Source organism: Suncus etruscus, chromosome 5 (genome assembly GCF_024139225.1).
Source record: "Suncus etruscus isolate mSunEtr1 chromosome 5, mSunEtr1.pri.cur, whole genome shotgun sequence".
Lineage (NCBI taxonomy): Eukaryota > Metazoa > Chordata > Mammalia > Eulipotyphla > Soricidae > Suncus > Suncus etruscus.
In genome coordinates, this window is record NC_064852.1 from 32,404,707 (window position 1) to 32,411,015 (window position 6,309).

The window sequence follows — 6,309 nt, forward strand, 5'->3', positions numbered from 1 at the left end:
GCAATCTAGAGTGGAAGGAGCTAAGCTAGGATATAGGGAAGCTGGAATTGAGAGCTGGATGGACTTTGAGAACAGCTAAAGGCACAGTTTTTAACTGGCAGGTGCTGGTGATTCTTGGGGGCAGAAGAGGTGGATGTAACCTGTGTTGGTTCACAGCTTCTTTCTATAGATTAGAATTTGGTACAAAAATGATTAAAAACAGTGGTTCTAGGCCAGAGAAATTAAGATGCTTATTTGCCTTCAACAAACTCAAATTCAATCTCCCTATTTGCATACCAGAAGTGATCCCTGAACACAAAACCAAAAGTAATCCCTGAACATCACTAGGTGTGGCCCCAAAGAAAAATATGGACTCTCTAGGAGTCTGACTTCATGTCTGGGTTTCAAGTTATGGTACAGTTTGAGACTTAGTTTCTCCATCTGAAAGTGGGGATGATAGAACTGTGTCATAGACATCCTCTGAGGATAAAGAAGATAATATATAAAATACATAGTGCAAGGCTATTACATGAGTTTGGTAAATACCTGCAGTTCTTATGACTGCTGCTCAGTGTGGCTCTAGAGGAGCCTTGAGCACTGCTAGTTGTTGCCATAGTGGCCCCAAATACTGCTGAGCCTGAGAATTGAACTGTTCATCCCAGTTGACCACATGTGAGACTCAAAGAGTCCCCGAACCATGAATGTCTTTGGGACACCCCAAGGAATAGTGTCTTTACACAAATTAGCAATAATACTCATTTCATCAGTATGATTAAAATGCCAGTGAGTTTTAAAAACCAATTATTAAAATCAACTAGAAATGATTTCATTAGTAGGGTGATAATTTTTTAAATAAACTTTTAAAAGGATAAAAGGCACCATTAGGATGAAACACCACTGGCCAGACAAGTGGAAGCAAAAATAAACAAATGGGATTACCTTAAACTAAGAAACTTCTGCACCTCAAAGGAAACAGTTTAGTATGCAAAAACTTCCCATGAAATGGGAGAAACTATTCACCCAATATCCATATGCTAAAGGGTTAATATCTTAGCTATATAAAGCACTGGTAGATTTTAGCAAGAAAAAAATAATCTAACTCCATCCAAAAATGGGGAGAAAAAATAAATGGACTTTTTTTTCAAAGAAGAAATACAGATGACCAACAGACACATGGGAAAAATACTCCAGAACATTAACCATCAGGGATATGTAAATCAAAATAACGAGGTATCATCTCACACCGGAAAATGGTGCATATCACAAAGAACAAGTATAACCAGTGCTGGTGTGGCTGTAGGGAGAAAGGGACTCCAACTCACTGCTGGTGGTAATATAGACTGGGCCAGCCTTTTTGGAAAATGCTATGGATATTCCTAAAAACTAGAAATTGAGCTTTCATATGATCTAACAATATCACTTATATCTAGGAATATACCCTAGGAGCCCAAAAACACAATGCAGAAAATCTCTTTTTACTACTGTTTATCACAGCACTATTCACAATAACTAGAATTTGGAAACAACCAAAGTACCTGAGAACAGAAGAGTGGATAAAGAAACAGTGGTACATCTACACAATGGAATACTATGAAGCTGGAAAAATGAAATAATGAAATTTGCTTATGGATATGGAGAGTATTATGTTGAGTGAAATGAGTCAGTGGGGCAGTGCAACAGTGCAGTTAGGGCAGAGAGGGGATCACTATGACAATGTTAGTTGGAAATGACCCCTTTGGACATCTGGACCAGAACTGGGTGCTGAAAGGAGATTAAGTGATATGCATGATATCCCTTCAACAACAATATTGCAAATCAATGTCTAAAAGGGGAGAGAGAACAAGAGAGAGAGAAAGAGCAAGAGAAGGAGGGAGGGAGAGAGAGACAGAGAGAGAGAGAGACAGAGAGACAGAGAGAGAGAGCAGTGAATAAATTTCTGCTCCAGAGGCAGGTAGACAGACAGGCAGGGAAAGGGCATGAGGGAACCTGGGGACATTTAGTGGGAGGAAATGTGCTATGGTGAAGGGTGTTGTACATTGTATGACTGAAACTCAATCATGAACAACTTTGTAACTGTGAAAAAAAACCCAATTGTATTATGAACAACCTTGTAACTATCGTGTTTAAAGTAATTAAAAATTTTATTGAATTTCAATCATAGTTTTCCAGTACCCATTAACACTGTTGTACAGTTCCTGTCACCAATGTTTCCAGTTCCTGCCACCAATGTTCCCCGTTTCCCTCATGCCAACCCAGCTTGATACTAATGCCGATACTTTTCTGCTCTCTCTTTCTCTCTCTCTTTCTCTCTCTCTCTTACTCTCTCTCTTTCTTTTTAGGGATTGTGGTTTACAGTATTGTTACTGAAAGAGTATTGTGTATATCACTTTATCTTTTTTCAGTCCCAGTTCTTGCCCAGAATGATCATTTCCAACTACTATTGTCATAACTGTTCCTTCTCTTTCTTGTAGTTCCCTCACCACATTTTTGTGGCAAACTCCTATCATGGTCCAGTCTCCCTGGTCCTTTTTTTTTATTGCCTTGGGTATTATACTCATACTTCTTTTTTTAAGCACACAAATTAATTTGATCATTCTATGTCTGTCCCTTTCCCTTTGACTGATTTCATCAGCATAATACTCTCTATGCCTATCTATGTATAAAGCAAATTTCTTTTCCTTTTTTTCTTCTGTTTTTTTGGGTCACACCCGGCAGCACTCAGGAGTCACTCCTGGCACTATGCTCAGAAATCGCTCCTGGCAGGCTCGGGGACCATATGGGATGCCGGGATTCGATCCACCATCCTTCTACATGCAAGGCAAACTCCCTACCTCCATGCTAACTCTCTGGCCCCTGATAAAGCAAATTTTATGACTTCATTTTTCCTAATAACTGCATAGTATTTATGGTATAGATATACAGTTTCTTTATCCATTCATCTGTTGTTAGTCACCTGGGTTGTTTCCAGATTCCGGCTATTGTGAGTAGTGCTGCAATGAACATAGGAGTGCAGATGCTTTTCTGCATTGTGTTTTTGGGCTCTTAGGGTATATTCCTAAGAGCAGTATTGCTGGGTCATATGGAAGCTCTATTTCTAGTTTTCTGCAGACTGTCTATATTCCAAAAAGGCTGGGCCATTTTACATTTCCATCAGAATGTATAAGATCCATTTTTTTCCTGTATATGTGCCTGAACTGGTTGTTCTTATTCTTTGTGATGTGTGCTGGTTTCTGTGTTTCTTTGTTGTTTTGATATGCATCTGTCTGGTGATTAATGAATTATGTGGATTTTTTTTTCATGTGCCTTTTGGCCATCTGTATTTCTTCTTTGAGGATATTTGTGTTCATTTCTTCTCCCCATATTCTGATGGAATTGGATGATTTTTACTTGTTATATTCTACCAGTATCTTGTATGTCTTGGATATTAACCAACTGTCAAATGGGTATTGGATAAATAATGTCTCCCATTTTGTGGCCAGTCATTGTATTCTGGTCATTGCTTACTTTGTAGTTCAGAAGCTTCTTAATTTAATGTTGTCCCATTAGTTTATGTTTGCTTCCACTTGCTTGGTTAGTGGTGTTTCTAGCTTCAATGTCATAGAGAGTTCTGCCTACATTTTCTCTATGTGCCTTATAGATCAAGTCTGATATCAAGGTTTGTAATCCATTTTAATTTGACTTTTGTGCATGGCATTAAGAAAAAGGTCTGAGTTCATATTTGGTTTAGTTTTGGGACCACACTCAATGATTTACTAAGATTTACTCCTGGCTCTAAACTCCAGAATTACTCCTGGCTGTGCTCAGGAGACCACTGCTGGAACCTAACAAAATTGACTATATGCAAAGTAAATGCCTAATCATCATACTATCTCTCTAGCCTCTTTTGCATGTAGATGGACAATTTTCCCAAGTCCACTTGTCTTAAGAGGCTTTTAGCTGGCTGCTCCGTGACTCCTGTAGGCAGATCTTAGCTGGAAAGTTCCACTCTAACCTCCTCATTTCATCCCACTGAGAGCTTTTATGAAATACTTAAATTGGCAGATTACTCACCTGGACCTTTGCTCATTATCTATCTAAGCGTGGGGGTGGATATTAGTTGGTTTAACTTCGATGCAGCAGATACACCAAAATAAAAACACAATGATAGTTACAACATTCATTCCCTTTATATTTATCATCTAAAGAGACTCTGGGGGAAGCAAAGTGTGCTATGGTAGTGAAACAGGTGCAAACTCTTTTACATGACAAAAGAAGTAGGGAAGCATTTGAAGGGACCAAAGCAACTTTTTTTCTGGGAAAAACTTAAGATCTAGTCCTTGAAGAAGATCATCATGACCACAATTGCTAAACCAGGACTGGCAAGCAAATCACAATTCCTCACTCTTTGTAGGATCTTAGTTAGGATGCTTCAGCTTAAACTGTCCCTAGATAAAATGTTGTTACCTCTGGGAAGGATACTATTCATGCACCATTATCAGTGGATTTCTTAATGAAGAATTATATTCCAAACACAAGGACAACATCCTCAAACTCAGCTGACATTCAAATGGGCTAGACTGACGCGATATATTATGTGATTCTTTTTAATTGATGCAATAGGGAGCTGAGAAGGTCCTCTGGGGAAATATGACTCATCGTGAGTCAGGTGCACATGGAGGCTGGGCCAACACCATGTCTTTTGCTCACAGTTCTTCACCCTAGTCCAGCACACTTATTATGGAATTTGTCCGGGAGGGGATGGAAGAAAAGGCTCTCACACTATATACTTTTAAGGGATTCCAGGCAGCACCCACAATGGTGGCTTTTTTGCCTCTGGCTCTACATGCACTGGCTCACCAGACTGTGTCATGGTACCTGAAGCTGTGACTCAGCCTGTGGGTTCCAGAAAAGAACAGAAGAGGGGCCTAGAGTGGAAGGAGGGCACAGCTCTTGTGCCTGTCACTATTTTGCTCCAGGCAGAGTCTTGCCATTAGGTATCTCCCAGAGCACAAGTTCTTTCCACATATGGTATCCAATACTTTGCTTAGATGGAGACCTGAGTGGCAAACTCAACACTTTTCAAATTAAATTTCAGCGCTCTCCTCTTTCCCTAAACTACTAGCCCTTAGGGGGAGAAGGAAGCACTCCTGAGCATACCACTTTTATCTTTAGAAACGAGTTTCATGCTAGGGTCTGGACCTTTGCATTTGGGCTCAGTCATATCTGTTGTTCTCCCTGCTGTGTATTCATTTCCTCTTCTTCCAGAAATAGAATTTTAGTTTCCTTTCAGTTAGCATCCCTCTCCGTGTTAGTGCTTGCAGGCCAGAAGTTCTGGCTCTAACTCAGGAATGTTGGGGGATCGAGAAGGGAGAGAGAGAGAGAGAGAGAGAGAGAGAGAGAGAGAGAGAGAGAGAGAGAGAGAGAGAGAGAGAGAGAGAGAGAGAGAGAGAGAGAGAGAGGAGAGAGAGAGACATATACAGAAGCAGAAGAAACAGAGCGAGAAAGAGAAAGAAAGAGAGAGCTTGGTCTGGTCTCATAACATCACAGAGATGATATATTTCAATGACTTATAAATGACTTATAAATGACTAGGTATTAGTTCAGATCTGGATTTTTTAATGTCACTATTGGCAAAGTCATTCTCTTGAGTTTTTTTATTTTTTGGGGGGCCACACCTGATTGATGCTCAGGGGTTACTCCTGGCTAAGCTCAGAAATTGCTCCTGGCTTGGGGGGGATCACATGGGACGCCGGGGGATCAAACCGCGGTCCTTCCTTGGCTAGTGCTTGCAAGGCAGACACCTTACCTCTAGCGCCACCTCTCCGGTCCCTCTCTTGAGGTTTTTAACTTGATAACTTGGAACTACTAGTAGAAAACTGAATAACCTAAGGAGCTTGTTCAGAGGACAAAGTCAAACTGAAAGAGAGACATATTTTTGAAGACTATTTGATTGCTTGAATCCAACTATGCCTGAAGATACAATAAGGAAGGTATTTCCCCCTTTAAATTATGTGATACAAAGAATTGATTTATTTTTATTTGGGCCATTTAAGCAGGCGGAGTTCGTTACTTATAACCTAGGTGAACATGGATATAAAGGTCACATTCTGGACCATCAAAAAAGATTGCACTAAAATTTTTTTCTGAACTTACTTAAATTTTAAAATTAAGCAGAAATTTTTCTTTTCCTCATGACTGTGCTTCACATATCTTAGATATACTCATAGTTTACCACCTTTCACAGCAATCTTGGGTGACAGGTGAGAAATACTTCTGCTATTCATGGCTGCTTGCTGGGGGACATGAAAAAGAGATTTTCCAGGGGCCATTTAGTTAGTGTGATTTTTGTTA